The following is an 18,467-nucleotide window of genomic DNA, read 5'->3' as shown; positions in this document are numbered from 1 at the left end:
GAAAGAGTAGGTTCAGTCAAGTTAGGAAGTTGACAGCCAGATTGAAAATAATTTAGGAGTAAGGAGAAGTGCAAGCATAGAAGACTTTTTTCAAGAAATTTGACTGAGAAAGGGAGGGAAGATACACAGTAACAGCTTGAAGGGATGGATGATAGGATTTAGTTTTTTTTTTTTTTTTTAAGGATGGGGAAATGGGCCAGTTTAAAAGTGATAAGGAAGGAATCTGTTGATTCCTTGTTTAGTAGTATGTCCCAAAACTGTCTGAAGAGTTTTCTTGGCAAAGATACTAGAGTGGTTTGCATTTCCTTTTCCAATGGATTAAAGCAAAGTGAAGTTACGTGACTTGCCTAGGTCACATATCTAGTACTTGACTGAGTCCAAATTTAAACTCAGGTTTACCTGACTCTAGTCCTTGCTCTAGTACTCCATCCACTGAACGACTTAGCTGTCTCCACTAAGGAGCATGAATGGGATAAGGTGGTGGAAGATGACTAAAGATGTAATTAGCTGCAGAAAACATGAGGGGGTGAGATCAAATGTATAAGTAGAAGGGGTTAGCCTTGGCAAGGAGGAGAACCACTTCTTTGTCAAAGACAGGAGAAAGGAGAGCATGGGAGATGCTGTCAAGAGGTTTGAAACAGAGAGAATGGGAAAGGAGGATGCTCTAGAAAATGGTTTCAATTTTCTCAGTTAGGAGTTCAGTTCTTAAGTTGAGAAAGTGAAGGGTAAGAAGGATACAGAAGGCTTGAAAAGAGAAGAGTTTATGTAGATTCTCTAGAGAATAAAACAAGGAATCAGTTTAGTGTCCAAAAAACCTGCATTGTTGAAATGAGGACCCAATTGAAATTGCATAACATAAATTTGTAGTATGTCCAGTAAGCACAGTTTTGTGACTTCCTTCAGTTCCTTTCAGCAGCACATGAAAAGCAGACTTTTTGAGTTATGAGAATAACTCAAGTTATTCAGCTAAAATTTATTAGAAGTAATGAGGTTTGCAGGGAGGACCAGCACTTCTGCTTTGGTGTCCCCACTTACCACCCAATTTTCACTTGTGGCTTAGTTTAAGGAAGCTATAGAATAAGGAGCAGTCACACTTTCATAAACTTCGTTGGCAGATGGAGTAAACCAGGTTGAGGGTAACTGGCAGGCTTCAGACCTGTTGGGGAGTTAGAGTGATGACTATTCCAAACATGTGAAGACTTCCCTTGGTGGAATGGGTCAATGAGAACAATTTGTTCCCATGTTGGATGAAGGAGGCTGAAGCAAGAACTTTGGATCCCTTAGAGTTTGGTCAGATATCAAAAATACCAAGGTCATCCATTGCATCCAGTCATCTTGATTTTTGTCTTGCTTCTATACTTAGATGACTGTGGAAGAGACAGTGAGGCTGATGACTGTGCAACTCTGCCTCATTTACATCCAATTCACAAAAGAGTCAAGACATTAATCCATGATGTCTTCAGGTTTTCTTCTAAAACAAAGGAGGGATAACAATTGGAGAAGATGGTAGTAAAGTGGATTAAGGTTAAGTAGGAGATAGGACAATGGAATGAGTTGTTATTGGAGCCACCTGCTAGTGGCTGCTGAGGATCTAATTCTGACTAGCAGAACAGAACCTTTCCTGTGAGAGGATGATAAAGATACAAGGAGACTGAGAGGCAAGTTCTCTGACCTCTTGCCTCCAATTTATTTCATTCCCAATTCCCAAGCAACATCTGTATCAGTAAAGGCTGATAGGCAATTCCTTCAAGTGTGTTATGATTCACAGCTATGGGGACTTCAGACTTAGTCATAGTCCTTAACTGTGAGAGATTTGAGTACCGAATAGAGTATGAAATTGAATTGGTTAACTTTAAGTATTGGGTTGGGAAGGGAGTAATGTGAAGTCAATACAGGGCTTAAGAAAATACTGAGGGATAGAGGGAAAGGAGGTTCAAATGAGAGCAAAGAATAGGTTGAGGATAAATGAGCCACAGAGAGGGATGTAATGATTAGAGGTTATAGTAAGAAAAGGGAATGTCAGAATTTTTGAACAAAGAAGGAGATGCTGGAGGTAAGTAACTTGCAAATCTTAAAACTTTATACAAAGAGATTTACTATGAGGAGAGACAGAATCTGTTCTGATGGTTAGAATGCTGATCAGAAGACCTGACATAGTCTTGTGTATATAGTGTTTTCTTGTCTCTAACAATCAAAAAACATTTATTAAAAGCTTAAAGAATGCCAAGCACTGTTCTGGAAATTAAGCATGAGGTATAAAGAAGCAAAAGTCAGTCCCTGTCCTCAAGGACTTCACAATCTGATGTGGAGAAGACAACATACCAACAAATATATACAAAGCAAGCTACAGACAGAATAGTAAATAATTAAAGGAAGGAAAGTCCTGTAGTTATTAAGGGGCTGTGTTAAATGTTGGGGATACAAAAAGAGGCAAAAGATGGTCCCTGCCCTTAAAAAGTTTATAATCTGATGGGGGTGGGGTTGGGGAGAAGACAACATGCCAACAAACTATATAGAGGACAAACAGGAAATAAATATAAGGGGACAATATACAAGACATTTAAACTCTAAACAGTATCTTCATCTGTAAAATGTGTACTGTAATTATGTACCTTACCCAAGATAGTTTGCTTTTCTTTTTTTTAAAACCACTTTCATTTTCAAAATACATGCAATAAGTTTCCAATATTCACCTTTGCAAAACTTTGTTTCAAATTTTCTCCTTCCCTTACCCCCACCTCCCTCCCTTAGACAAGTAATCCAATATATGTTAAACATGTGCAATTCTTCTAAACCTATTTCTACATTTATGATGCTGCATAAGAACAATCAGATGAAAAAGAAAAACTTGGAAAGGAAAAAAGCAAACAAAAAATAAAAAATACTATGTTGTGGTCCACATTCAGTCCCCATAATCCTCTTTTGGGTACAGATGGCTCTCTCCTTCACAAGTCCATTGGAATTGGTCTGAATTACCTCGCTATTGAAAAAAGCCAGGTCCATTAGAATTGATCATCCTAAGATCTTGCTGTTGCTGTGGACAACGTTCTCTTGCTTCACTTAACTTCAGTTCATGTAAGTCCTTTCCAGTCCTCTCTGAAATCAGCCTGCTGATCTTTTCTTACAGAACAGTAATATCCCTTAACATTCACATACCATAACTTATTCAGTCGTTCCCCAACCGATGGGTATCCACTCATTGTAAGGATTTACGGAAATATTGTAGAAACAGGACTTCTGCAAAAAGGTATATAAACATAAGTTTACTCTTTGTGATCTGTAGTTGGCATTTAAGGGTTCTTCTAAGTCCTGCTACTGAATTGTGGCCCAATAGTGAACAGCCTCATGGGAAGGAAGCATCTGAAATTAGGCAAGAGAATTGGGGGAGGTGGGGCGTAAAGAGATGAAGGTCGGGGGTGGGGGGTGGGAAGATGCTGGCTTTGGGCGAGCCTTGGGGTTCGAAGTGCAGCCCAGGGGCCGATGCTGGGATTGACTGAGAAAGTGAGCTGCACAGCAGGGGAAGTGAAGGCAGCTAAGCAGAGGACCAACTTCTCACAGCTGGCCTGAAGAGGCCGCACCCCGACGCCCGGGAACTGCGGCCTCGATAGCTCCCTGGGCTGCAGCACCGCCCCGCGAACTGGACCCACCTCCTCCCCACTCTCCCCACGTTCCGTCCCTACCATTTAACACACAACTCTCGCGAGACGCTTGCGCACGGGCGAGCGCCAGGCAGGGCTCGGGGAGGAAGGGGCGGGGCACGTGACGGGGGCGATTTGCCTTTGCGCTGGAGCTGGAAGAGGGGCGGGCGCCATTGTGCCTGGTGCAGGCCCTTTTTCCGTGGGAGGAGGAAAGGAAACAGGGAAGCCGGACACTAGGAGGAGGCGACGGAGACTCGCCCAGCAAAGCGCTGTAGGAGACCAGAGGGTTATGCGCGTCGGAGGTAAGCTTTTTCCTCTAGCATCTGTGGAGGCCAAAAGGAGGAAGGGGGCTGACGAGGAGAGGAGGGTGGAGAGGCGACCCCAGACCTAAGGAGGTAGCAGGCCCTGTCGCCCCAAAATCTGGGCGGAGGATGTCCTCGGGCGCGGGCCAGGTCCGTACTTTGGGTCACAGCCTTTAGGTTTGGGGGAGGGGAAAAGGGGAAAGGCGGTCTAGGCGAATTAGGGGATCCCCCCTTCCCTGGTTAGTGCTTTGGTGCATTTGGTCGGGTGGAGAGTTGAGAGGGATCTTCGATGGAAAGAACGTGTGGGGGGAGGGAGTCTGAGGTCAGGGTCAGAAATAGCCTGGGAGTGGGGGAGAGGGGCTCGCTAGTGAAATGGAACCACCCACATGGCTCCGATTTTTGGTGAATACTTGTTGATCAAAAACTGATCAGAATTGAATAGGTGAGTGCCAAGAGCTTTTGAATTAAAGCCAGTTTGCTAGAACCTTGTTTTGGGGTGTATAGAAGCTTTGTGTTTCACTTCTGTGTTTGCTGGCCAAGGTAAATTTTTATTTGAGTGGGATTGATCTATAAAGTGTAGTGAAGGGAAAATGTATCACAAATGCAATCCCTCCCGCGTTTTATGTCATTTTATAGAATACTGCCCTTCTAGGCCTTTAAATATTTCTTTACGATAGTGTGATGCTGTTTTATTTTGGCAAAGGATTACGTAATAAAAATAAAACTTAATTGCTTATGTAATTTTAATTAAAAATCGAGATTTGGCACAATTTTCTTTTTTTCTTAAGTGATAAACTATCATAAATAGAAATTTACTAATATGGGGGCAAAATCATTAGAATGACTGTTTAGCGTGGTTTATTGCTGATGTAATAGCTCACATTGATATAGCATTTTCAGGTTTACAAAAGATTTTCTTCAATTGTGAAAGTAGTTAGCAAAAATATTTTCCCATTTTACAGATGAGGAAACTGAGGCTGAAAGGGATTAAACTTGTTCAAACCCTTATTTTGGGGTTCTTTCCACTCTGTGTGCATTTAACATTATGTTAAATGTAACTCTTAATGATGAGATTAATAGCAAAACTTAAGTTTTGTGTGTGTGAATTTTTTGGCATCTATATTTGCTTCCTAAATCTCCAGATTATTTCTTCTTACCTAGAAGAAAAAGATGAGCCATCAAAATTTCAGCTGAGATTACAAGTTACAAGTATATAATAGGTTACAAGAAGATATATAGATGACAAAATAAAACCGAAATAAAATCTTCAGAAGCCGTAGGCCTTATTTTACCTAACATTCAATTTCATCTCTCAGCAATCATAATAAATAACTGGTAGTTAAAGCTGGTTGTTAAATCTATAGTCCATTATAATTCTTAGTATTAAAGATTATATTAGTTGCCCCATAAAGGTCATATTCCGGAAGTAATCAGTACTACAGTACTACAGTGCCATCCCCATTCCTTGTAAAAAATTTCCATTCCATGGTATTCTTCCTTGGTCTTTAATTTTGGAAATGGTAATAAATCATGATAAGAACTGCAGATAATGAGAAACACAACTTTGTTATTTTACAAATTAATCAGTCTTTGTAAGGGCTGTTAGTTGGATAGATTTTAATTTCATTAGAACATAAACCATATTTTAAAAGACACTTTTACCTTTCTACCTTCAGATAGAATCAAAGCTGATTCTGCTTGCTCTCAAATATATTCCTTTGTTGGCTCTACCAGTTATGCTGCATATGCAGAACAACCGGTTTTTAAAGTCACTAAGTTGACACCCGTTTTGGCAGCCATTTTGGAAGAGAGCAGGTTTTTTCAATTCTATTGAGAAAAACGAGTTTTATTTCTATTATTATTTAAGCATTTCCATGTAATATTTCCTTATGACTCATATAACTTACAAACACTTGACCTTTAGAGTTGCAAATTAAAACTCACTTTAAAAATTGATACAAGATGTGTTTGTTAAATTCTTTTATTAATTTGGGGATGATTCAACCACATCAAGAATTTCCTTGATACCACTTAAGTGATCTTAGAAATTTAAAACAGCTTCTCTGTATTATAGCAGAATCATTTAGAGCTTAAAGGAACCTTAGATAATTAACTAAACTTATTTAACAAATGAGGAGCCTAAAACCTAAAGAATCACACTATCATAAAGAAAGGGACCTTTAGATATCATTTAGACTGATCTCATTTCACAGATGAGGACACCTATAGTTATTTGCCCAAGTTAGATACCAACTGTCAAAAAACAGGAATTGAATCTGTGTTCTGACTCCAAATTCAACACTTTTTTTCTTAAGGGAAATTGCTTGTTAAAGGAATGTAGCAGGGTCAGAATTTGAACCCAGGTCCTCTGATTCCAAGTCTAATTCTGTTTTCCATTAATCTTAAATCTGTTAGGACTATGGAATTAAATTTTGCTTTCAGTTTTTTATTAATTCTGTACTTTAACATTAAATTAATCCCTTTAATCAATCAGAATCAGGAGACAAGTGTTTCCTTAGCATATAAATGTATGCAGAATAAATATAAAGAGAGTAATACAAATAAATGCAAAATAATGTAAGGTGGTTTGAGGGGAATGGTTATAGCACCTGAAAGGATAGAACAGGCTTCATGTAGAACATAGATGTATTTTTTTTGGAATATGTACTGAAGACATTGGAGTTTGAATAGGGTGATATGATAAGATCAACAATTAGAAAGCAGATGTCTTATAATGTGTGAATAAGACACACAAAATATAGCAAACATAATTCCAAAGATTTAGAAGAGGCTTAATATGCTAAAATTTCCCCCCCAAATTTCCATTTTGTTTTATCCTGCTTTCCTTTAGACTTTAGTTGTTATTTTCCTAAGTGGATCACATATGTATTCTTTACAGAAAGAACTGATGATTCAGTTACTTAATATGAAACATTTTCTTAGGGAGAGATAGAATAAGAAATGGAATTTGGATTGTTACAAAGCTGTCCTTGGGATCTTTGATACTGGATTATTTAGTAGGTCCACTTTAAATAGAGGCAGCATGGTGTGTGGGTGGGGGAAAACTTAGTTTACTAAACTTGTTAAAGAAAAGTCCTTTGTAAATTTTTCATTCTTACATAGACTTTATTAATGTTGATAGTGAGCAGTTTTCATGGTTTTAAAATAGCCTAATTTCACTGAATTCCACTATATTATATATGTAGTCAGGTTCCACTGTGGGTATAACTTTAATATCAGTAAATAATATTTAAATGTTAATAGTTTGTGAAGAACTTTATCATTCATTTGATCCTTGGGACAATTTTGAAGTGGATTTTATCACATCATTGTTCCTTTTTTTTTTTTTTTTTTTTAATTAAACAATTGAGGAAAATGATCTGAAAAAAGTCACTTCTCCAGACACTTAGGAGACAATGTCTGAGGCAAGATTTGAACTGAGGTATTCTTAACTCACATCCAGCTCTTTATTTTAATACAGCAACCTGTCTAAAGATTTCCATATATAATAGATTTAAGGAAATAGGATTCCCTTTCATATATATGTTAGTATGTGGAGTTAAATCCTAAGATTATAATTTGGGAGCTGGAAATCTAGAGGCTTTTTCTTGTTTAGCAATTTCAGTTGTTTCCAGCTCTCTGTTGACCCCATTTAAGGTTATCTTGACAAAGATGCTGCAATGTTTTATCATTTCCTTCTTCAGCTCATTTTACAGATGAAGAAGTTGAGGCAAACAGTTTAAGTGACTTTTTCAGGGTCATACAGCTATAAAGTGTCTCGGTCACCTTTAACCTCATGAGTCTTTCTGACTTCAGGCCATACACTCTTTCCATTGCATCCATTCTGTCACCTAGCTAACATATCTAGGAGTTAAGAGAACAGTCATTTTACAGAAGGTTACATAAATTAAATCCTGGCAGAACAAGGATGTGAACCAGTTCCTCTCCTTCCAGATCCACTTCAAAAAAGTAGGGTAAATTTACATTTTGCTATGTTGGCATAACTATATGACATGGCTTATAACTTATGTTTTATTTAGTCTTTACTAGATTTACTTAGGTTCACTTCCTTCTTTGGCCAAAATGGTACTAACCAGAAAACAGAAAATAGCACAGTAGTCTGCAATTTTTGACTATACTTAGTTAATGAACTATAACCAGTTTTTTTTTTTTTTTTTTTACTGAAACTGGGTTAAAAACCTTTTGTTTATTGATGTTAAAAATGGCATAAGCATTGGAAAGATTGTTTTGAGAATTCCTGTTAAGCTGTTCACATTATTAAGTGTGTATAATTTAATTATCAGATGCCCAAGATTGTAAAAACATAAGACTTAGCCTAATGGAAATTAGTTGGTAGGTCCCATCATACTGTACTTGTACTTATGATTTCATTTTTTTGAAGGGAATTTGTCGTGGGAGTCTTATCTTTAGTAGTAATGGGAAAATAGCCAATTTTATTGTATATGTGGAGTACTAGAAAGTTGGGGAAGTATGTAGGGAATTGTAACAAACTGTAAACATGGGTGGGGCCATTGCAGTGTTGGTAGTTTCGGCTTCTAGTATATGACTGTTGTGTAAGTCTTGATTGTACAGACTGTACATCAGAACAAAACATCCATAGATAGCATCCCAGTTGTTTTAAACAGGAAAGGGCAGTAGAGGTCATCCAGAAGTTACTGTAGTTACTTTTCCCCTTTGTGGTAATAGGAGAGGGGAACATGCATTTGTAGAGTTGCTAATATATCAGGCCTTGTGCTGAGAGCTTTACAAATATCTAATTTGATCCTCACAGCAGTCTTGCGAGGTAAGTGCTACTTTTATCCTAAGTTTACAGTTGAGGAAATTGGGGCAAACAGGTTAAATGACTTGTTTAGATCACTAGTTTCTGATTTGAGAATTTTTAACTTGTGTCTTCCTGAACTCACTCCAAATATTCTATCCACTGCCCCACTTTGTTACCGGTAAAAGGGCAAGATGCCCCAGTTCTTGGAATGGATGTTGGCACACATATTGGGGAGGAGGAGAGACTCTCTTTGATAGTATTTGAAGATATATTGTTATCTTACAAGAGAGATCCTACACTTAAGGCCAGCTTATGATATGTCCAAGGCAAACACTACCTTTTAGATCTGGGAGACAAGGGAAGATTGGAACTAATATTGTCTTCCTTCTTCACTTTCTCTCCTGTTCCCTAATATGAATTTCATATTTCTGTAGCTTCAGATTATGGGCCAAATCAGAGATCATCCTAATTTGGAAAGGGGCTTTATCAGTTATGCTTCATTGTCAATTAATTTAAATGATTTTTAAGATTTAGAACTGAAAAGACTTTGGGATTTGTCTACCCTAATTTTATTTTATTTTATTCATGAAGAAATCTAGGAGAAACATTATAATTGCATGCCTAAAAGTTATATAAACTAGTAGAACTTTAGTTTGAAACCACATCCTCTGATGCCAAATGATAAAAGATCACTATATCTTAGATTTAAATTGTAAACTTAATTTGAGGTTGTCAAAAAAAAGATCTTAGGATATTTTGTGATTAAATATTTATGGGATAGAGATGATTGCATGTATTCCTGGCCAAATGTTAGGGATAAAGTACAGAAAAAAATGAGGCCTTAGGGTCATAGGATATATAGTTGAGCACTTGAAGAGATCTTAAAAGACCATTTAATTCAACTTTCTCATTTTACAGATCAGATAAGAAGGTCCAGAAAAGCATCATGTTCAAGGTCAAACAGGTAGTAAGTGGGAGAGCCAGGATTCACACTGACTTCAAAGCTGACTTTCTTTCTAGTGCTATGGATTTTCTCTTGGGCTAGAGTTAATTAAGGAGCTTGGGGCTTGAGTTGGGAGCTTCAATGGGGATTTAGAGCAGCTTGAGGTAATGGGAGGGCTTCAGGTGTCTTGTGGGGAGAGGAAAAAAAAAAGGGAAGACTCTAGGAGGTGGAAGAATAGATTTTTCATAACCTAGCTTGACTAGGGAAGCATTACAACGTGTGGATGATAATTTGGGTCACTGAAAATTGCCATTTCAGTTACTCCTATCTGTAATTATTTATATATCTGTCTTTCATTAGAATTATTTGATAGCATTTCCTACACCTCTGTGAGGTTTTAAATTTCTGAAGTAGAATGTAGAATGAATTATGTTGAGTTAATTTTCAAAGACTTCAGCATTAATAGAGAATAAATAAACAAGCATTGATGAAGTGCTTGTTTAGTCATTTCAATCACGTTCAACTCTTTATGATCCCCATCTTTTTTGGGGGGTAGGTAGTGCTAAAGATACTAAATTGGTTTGTCATTTCCTTCTCCAGCTCTTTTTACAGATTCGGAAACTGAGGCAAGTTGGGTTCAGTGAATTGCCCAGAATCATACAACTAATAAGTGTCTGAGAAAGGTTATGAATTCTAGTCAATTCTAGCCTAAAGTTGATCTACAGTTTTTATATGATGCTAACACAAAATGTTCTTTTGTGATATTTTGTGACTAAAGAATGCTTCTAGGGCACCTTCTTCCAAGTTCATCACATTATAATCAAAAGAAAAATGAATCATTTGTCTAGTCTTTTGCAAGAATAAAGTTTGTGAAAAGTTTACAATTTATAAATTTACTGGTATGACAAAATGACTAGAAACTGAGGGGCGTGACAATATAGTAGATACTTAATTTTCCAGCCTTGAAATTAATAGAGTTACTGCAAAAAGGAGAGCAGGGATTAGCTTTATTAGCTTATACAATCTAGCTGATATTTTTACTCAGAAACTTCAGTTTCAACTAATACATTGCTTTAATACTGGAGTTCTTAATCTAGATTTGGAGAACTTGGAAAAAAATATTGGTGACTGTTTCAATATAAATGGTTTCCTTTATAATTCTATTTTACACAACTAAAACATTTTGAGAGAAGATTCATAGGCTTTACCAGGTTGCTGGAGTCTTGGTGTTTTTGTTGTATAAGATACTATATGACCCTGTGGACCATACTATCCATGGGCTTTTCTTAGCAGAGATACTGGAGTAGTTTGCCATTTCTTTATTCAGTCTCTGAGGTCTGATTTGAAATCAGGTCTGACTTTAACCTCAGCACTATATCCATTTCAGAAAACCTTGTTATAAGGTTTTTTCCTTTCTACTTTTTCTTGTGTCTTCTCACTTTTCCCCCTCCTCTTTTTCTTTCCCTTCCTTTTTCTCTTATGTTTTCTTTTCTTTATATTAAAAGTCTAAAGCAATGAGCTTACAAAATTTGTCAGAAATGAATCATCCCTAGTATTTCCTGGAAATTCATTGAAAATTTTTGGGAATTGGCATGTTTGATATTTTTATAGTCTCTATTTACAACATTAGTTATAAGTACTAGTTCTTTCTGCTTAAATATTTTCTGTTATTCATCTCTCTTCATAGCCAACTTTTTTTTATTCAGTTAATTTTCACACTTCTTGTCTGCCTCTTGTTTACCTAAAATACAATTTCTTCTGTGAATTTTGGACTTAATAGGTTGATTAGTAATGTCAGTTCAACTGTACTACTCCTGACCTTTAAGTTATACTGCTTTTCTTGAGAATGTTACTTTTTATCACATGTAAATCTTAAAATTTTGTTTGTTTTACTTATTGTAGAAACATTTACACTATAAATAACCTTCCTCCATCTTAGCTTAGTATTTAAGATTTTGCTTTATTTAACTTATGGACCATATCATGGTGTCATGAACATAGTAAATAGTTGAATTTAATTTGGATTTCAGTAGTAAAGCATGCTGCTTGGATGTTGCCTTAATTATATTTCCAGAGATTTTAAAATAAATTTAGAGTAATAGGATACTGGCTTGTGAGAAGAGCCTAGGTTGAGCAATGTGTCTTGCTTGGTTCTTTTCCACTTGGAGGATTGGTGAGACAGCTTCTTTGCATGTGTAATGAAGAGGCCCTTCTTTCCATTTCAGAGCACACTGGCAGGTATCTTCTGGTTGCTTCCTTTCAGCTTCAGGGTGATGAAAAAACTTTTAATTGGCTTCAAGGTTCAAGAGATCTTGTGTTTCTTACCAGAGAAGAAGGCAGTCCTCGTTTCCTCTCTCTTGCTGGATAGAGGAGGAGATTTTATCTGGAACCTTTTGTATGTATATTCAGTTCCATGCAGCTCTGCAGCCAATTTATAAGACCTTTGTGTTTATGCAACCTACTGGGAGTAGAAGACACCTGCTTGAATGCTCTGGAATTAGGGGAATTATATTATGCATGCCTGGAAATAGGCTCCCCTGGCCTCCACTTTGAGTGGGACTAGGTCTGTCATATTGCATCATACTTTTAAAGAGTAGCACTTATTGGCTCAGTCCCCTATTAACACTAATGGGCTAATTATCCTCATGTCTTTGGTGTCTTTGTGTTAAAATTGTCTAATTGTTTCATTCTTATGTAAATAAAATGGGTAGTTGATTTAAAAAAAAAAAAACTTGTACTATGCTGTTTTCTTAGTTCAAAGACTTTCCTTTCAATCAAATACTTAATCTGAAAAATGAAGTAAACATCAGCTCTTTCTATTGGCCACCTTGACTTTAGTTAATAGTTCTACAGCATCAAATTCTGCTAATTTCTTTTTAAAATTAAAATTGATTTTTAGTTATCTGTAATGGTAAAGTATGATGGAATTGGATTTAAATTTTTTTTGTCTTCAATTTGAACGTATGTATAGATCTGATTAAGAAATTACAAATTGAAAAGGGAAGTCAACATCAATGACATTTTTAATAGGAATAAAATAAAATAATCATAAATTTAATTATAATATTGATTGTGAACTTTCTGTGATTCTAAATTAAAAATTTTTTTTTAAAAATAGCTTTTTATTTTCAAAATATATGCAAAGATAGTTTTCAACATTCACCCTTACAAAACTAAATTCTTCTCCCTTTTCTTCATCTACTTCCTTAGACAGTAAGTAATCCTGTATATGTTAAACATGTGCAGTTTTTCTATATATGTATATTTCCATACTAATAATGCTGAACAAGAAAAAAACAGATCAAAGAGAAAGAAAATTAAAAGCAAGCAAAACAACAAAGGTGAAAATACTGTGTTGTGATCCATATTCAGTCCCCACTGTCATTTTTCTGAAAGCAAATGTTTCTTTCCATCTCAAGTCTATTGGAATTGTCCTGAATGTGATTCTAAATTTCAAGTTTGAGTTGCAGATTGTGATTTAGAGCATTGAATTTCAAACACTTAGTCCTAGTGAGTGGAAGGAAATCCATTTATTTAACCCAATAAGTGCTCTAGTCTAGTTTGACCTACTACTTATGCAACCACATTACATAAGTTTCCAAGTGACACGTATATTGTCAGAATTCAATCAAGTCATCTAAAAGGAATTGCCAGAAATAATTACCTACCCTTGTAAATTTGCTGTCTCTGAGGTCTCTACTAGTTCATTTTCTCCCTTGAGTTTCATTTTGAGCAGATTTCCTATTAGGTTATTTTTAATCTCCAAATTTGCCTGGTCATAATGGAGTGAGTATGTATTTATGTTCAGAATATTATATTGGACAATATTAAGATTAGTATTGTTGTTTGAGAGCTACTTGCTAACTTTTATCTTTGGGGGTGGGTGGGAGGACAGTGGGTTAAGTGACTTGTCCAGAATCACATAGCCTTGATTCCAGGGCTGGTCCTCAATCCACCGAGTCACCTAGTTGCCCCTAACATTTATCTTTCAAAAGGAATTTTAGACCTTCCTGTTTAGGTCATTTTGAAAACCAGTATCCTAGATAAAATTACTAATCAAATTCAATTTAACATTAGTACTTTTTTGGGTCTAAATATCTTTTGCTTATATATTTTTAGTTTACTAACCAGGAAATGTGCTTGTTATACTTGTTTTCTTAATACCTTCTTTCATATCACTTGCTGAGGAAATGCCTGCTACTTTTTTTGTTTTTATTTTGTTTTATTTCCTTTTTAAAAAATACTACTGTAACTTTCAGTTTGGCTCCTTTTGTTATTACCTTTTCTTATAATATAGCAGCTCATGTACCCTTTCTTATGATAGCAGCTCATGAAGCAAAAACAAATTACACATAGAAGGTTTAAGGTTGAACATTACAGTCATTTAAAAGAAGAACAAATAATAATATTAATAATACATTACGTAAATACTCTAACAATTATCCCCAGATCCATTCCTTCCTAATTTAATTTGCTACTAGAAATAAACATACCTTCTCACCAGTCTTAACATCAGGCTAAGCTTTTTCTCAAATCTTTACTAAAATTTTTGGGGACAGTGACAGTGTTTAGAAGTATTTTCAGTGTATACAGTGGAAACAGGACTAGTCCAAGTACACAGATTCACCTCCTATCTTTTGTGAACCTGGGCAGGTTATTTAACTGTCTTGTTAGTAATATGTGTGTGTATATATGTATATATGTGCCTGTGTAAATATGTATCTACAAATGTATGTATATATCTTAACGTTTTACAAAATGCTTTTCCTCCTGGCAGTCCCGTAAGGAAAGTAATGGAAGTACAATTCTCATTTTGCAGATGGGAAATCTGGAAACCCAAAAGATTAAATATTTGGATTTTGAAAATTTTCCTACAAAGCTGTATAGTAGAGAATCAGAGATACACACTTAAGTAAAATAGATGTTAATTATTTGGCCTAATTTAGTTTTTCTGGAATTAGTATTACTTTGGCTGTAATAGTTTAATAGTTTGTAATAGTTTATCCAGAGTTGCTTATTTAAGTTTAGAACGACCTAGGAAATAAGTGAGAAAAAGTACAAAATAGAGTCCAACTATGATATAATTTTTAAAATTGGGAATTGTAAAGAACAAGCTATTTCAGATTGTGAATACCTCAATCTCAGATCCTTAGAAGTTTTACCAAACTGGTAGCTTCTGTCATTCTGGAGAGCCATCAAGTAAATTTTCAGCAACAAAAATACTTCTCTTCCTGGGGATATGTGGGTGTTCAAGGAGGACTAGCACATCTGGTGTGAGAGCTTTCTTGAGCACATTCCATGTTGCTTATCCATCTTTGGTGTCTGGCTGGCACTCAGTTCTTGTGACTCCATTTGGGATTTGCTTCAAGGTAAATCAGCATGTAGAATGGCCATACCTGGGTAAATTGTCTATAGGTTGTGAGTGACTGATGGGCCAACACCTGTGAAAAGTTGGTGTGAAAGCAAAATAGAAAGCATCAATAAGAGATTGGAATCTGTCTTGTATTTTGTTTCAAAAATTATCATGACCAAAGAACTCATTGCCAGTTGGGCCCCCCGCTGAAAATGAGGTTTTTCCATAACTAGCTTGGGACCTTGGAAAGTAGGTAGTCTGGTGCTCATATGGTAAGAGATGCCTTTTCAATACCATTGAGAACTTGCATACCTATGTTAATAGACTTCCAAGGATCTGGGGTTCATCTCTATGGTGGGATGCTGCATTTGAGAAAGATCATGAATATTGAACTAGAAGAAAATACTTTGTTGTTGTTGCTGCTATTTCAATCTTTGGGACCCCCTTTGGAATTTTCTTGGCAAAATGTTAAGAAGAATGGTTTGCCAGCTTCTTCAGCTCATTTTACAGATGAGGAAACTGAGATAAACAGTTAAGTGACTTGCCCAGGGTTCCACAGCTAGTAAATATCTGGGGCAGGAAATGAACTTTGGTCTTCCTAATTCCAGGCATTCTATCTACTCCATGATCTAGCTGCTACCTAGTCTAATACCTTCTTTTATAATTTAGGAAATTGAGACTCAAGGACATTAAGTGACTTAAAGTTTACTTGGTAGTAGATGATATTTGAACCTATGTTCTCTGGTTACAGAGCTACTACTTTTCCCATGTTACCATGTTGCTTCCGAAGGAGACATTTTGAACTTTGTTGAAGGAATATTGCTTAAAATGCAAGTCTCAAATGGAACCAGTTGATAAATGTTTTAAGCATCTAAAATGTGTCAGGCTTCTGATTTTGGAAAAACAAAGAAATGAGTTTCTATTCTATTAGAAATAGAAGCTTTTTTTTTTTTTTTTTTTGCGCCGGTGGTGGAAGTGTAGGGACAAGGTTATGGAGGTTGTGATATGCCCAGGATTATACAATTAGGAAGTGTTGTGTTTGAGGCCATATTTGGACTCAGATCCTCCTGACTCCATGGCTGGAGTTCTATCCACTGCACCACCTAGTTGCCCCAAGTAAGCAAAATTTTTAATAATGTCTTATTAAAATAAGGTACTGGGAAAAACATAAAGGTGCATAGTGGTGGTTAATGCTGTAGCATCTAGGTCACCTTCCCCTCTATACAATATTTATAGTGTGTTTTAATGTATGTATGCCATCTTCCATTATAATGTACATTTCTTAAGATCAGGAACTATTATTCTTTCTAATCCTGGTATCAAGAATATAACATATAGTATGTACTAAATAAATGCTTGTTGATTGATTGAGGTCCCAGTTTGATTTCACAAGAATTTTTGACACTATTAAGAATTGCTTAAAACCTTTTTAAAAATATCAGAATTTTCCTTCTTTACAGGAATGATATGATATATTGGAAAGAATACTGGATTTGGAGCTAGAACTCTCCTACTGACCTTATGCATTACAAGTCATTTAACTTTTGGACTTCATTTTCCTCATTCTGCAAAATGAATTAAGTTGGACTAGAAGATCCCAGAGGATCCCCTCTAGGTAGAAAGATGAAAGCCTCACATATACCAATCTTGTACTTTAAGTATATTACTTTATAATCATATTCCCATTTATTATATTTTTTGATACTTAGAACATAATTGTGAAAATGAGAGAATTTTGAAGAGAAAAGGATGTGTGAGTGTGTGGTGGTGGTGGGGGGAGTGGTTAACAAAAGTGGTAAGGCAACATTAAGATTGCTACAGTCTAAGTAGCACCTGAGAACTTGTAAATAGAAAATCCTATTTTTCCTCACTGAGCAAGGCAGTTAAGGAAACCTTAGTTCTCCAACTCTTTGGCTCTTTAGTTAGAGGTCTGCAATTTGGGGATATGCAATGTCTTGGGTCTGTGGATTGACACCTTTACTTAAACCTTACCCTCTTGAAATCATTGTTTGCTTCTGAGTTCCTATTTGGAAATCATAAGATTTAAAGATAGAAGTGTATTTAGGGAAAAAAAAAAAAAAAAAAGCTAGAGACAGTAAATAATTTTGCTATTTCCATTAGATGATAAATTAAAAGTTATAAGCCAGTACAGAGGAACCTGATTTAAATCTAAGTGACATTAGATTTAGAACTAAAAGGACTTCAGAGGTCATGTAATATAATCCTCATATTTCTTTGATGAGGAATTAAAACTTACAGAGGTTAAGTGACTTGATGAAGTATTATACAAGGTAATCAAGTATCAGAACCAAGATTTAAACCCAAATCTTTTGATTCCAAATCTAGCACTTTTCCCATCATAATATCATGCCATACTGCTTCCCACCATTAGTGTCTTCAAAAAATTATATTTTAAAGAATGCTTTAAAGCCTTGCCAAAAGTCATATTGCTAATTTGTAGATTTAGAAATTAGGTTTTTTGACTTTTCCTACTATAATAAAAGGGGAAATAAGAACAAAAATAATTAGACCTGTATGTACTAATTTGAGAATGAAAGAATAAATGAGTGAAACATGTATTAAGTAGTTACTGTGTACAAAGAAAACAGCACTAGGGATACAAATAGAAAAGCAAGACAGTCCCAGCTTCTCAAAGAGCTCAGTTCAATTGAAAAAGTCCTCCTTAGGGAGTAGTGACAAAAAAACAGATGGAAATGGCTATTCTTTAATGTCATTGCTACTGGCAAAAAATCTTAACTGTTTCTGAAATTGAACCATTTGACCATGCCAAAGACTTTGATAACATTTTGTTCCCTGGAGGTTTCAGTAGATTTGGTAATTACAAGAGTCTTTGCCATGCTTCATCTCTATAGGGATGATGGCTGAGATCATTGGGTTGAAAGCATTGTTAGTCTCAAAGCCCGTGGATAGATTCAGGTTCCTGGGCTGTCTCTATCAAGTTCTGAGGGGAGAATTTGGTCAAGGTGGTGGTGGAGGTGCCTATCCGTCCTTGTCCTATTTATTCTCTACAAGGATGGTTAGCCTGCCCTGTGAGAAATTTTTGGTTGGTAATTGATGGAATTGCCTGCTTTCACAGGAATTGCATTTCTAGATGGTGAGTCTGAGAGCTTGTCTGGAAGGAACCATGGAAGCAGAACCTGTGCTTTGGGGGCATCCTCTTTTGCTTATCTGCTTCTTACTTAATATGATAGTTGGTTAGCAGTTGTGGCTGATAGTGATGAGGAAGGTGAGCCCCCTTCTCCACAGTGATTGCTACCCTCTATAATGATTGAGGAAGCTTGGCTGTATATCTTGGTTTTGGAGGGGGATATTGTTATTTCCAAACTTCTTGGGTTTAGGAATTCTGGGCTTACCTCCTTCAGGTTCTAAAGGCAGATGCTGGTGCTGGTTTGACTTGGCTGGCACATGCTGGCTCTGTACTTTACTG

General features: G+C 36.1%; 1 protein-coding gene across 7 annotated transcripts in view; it reads left to right on the top strand.

The window, feature by feature from the left end:
* Window positions 1-3,761: 3,761 nt before the first annotated feature.
* Window positions 3,762-18,467, top strand: part of MARCHF7 (membrane associated ring-CH-type finger 7) — a 47,569-nt gene continuing 32,863 nt past the window's right edge. For 3 of the 7 annotated variants that reach the window (XM_051986298.1, XM_051986297.1, XM_051986294.1), the window contains exon 1: window positions 3,765-3,940. The gene's annotated coding sequence lies outside the window, so the exon portion shown is untranslated. Of the gene's footprint in view, window positions 3,941-16,097; window positions 16,635-18,467 lie in introns of those variants that run through there. The other 4 variants (XM_051986295.1, XM_051986292.1, XM_051986296.1 and 1 more) reach the window with 3 other exon arrangements.

This window comes from Antechinus flavipes, chromosome 3, assembly GCF_016432865.1.
Source record: "Antechinus flavipes isolate AdamAnt ecotype Samford, QLD, Australia chromosome 3, AdamAnt_v2, whole genome shotgun sequence".
NCBI classification, from domain to species: Eukaryota; Metazoa; Chordata; class Mammalia; order Dasyuromorphia; family Dasyuridae; genus Antechinus; species Antechinus flavipes.
Note: the sequence above shows the minus strand (reverse complement) of the source record. Positions and strands in the feature narration are given on the sequence as shown.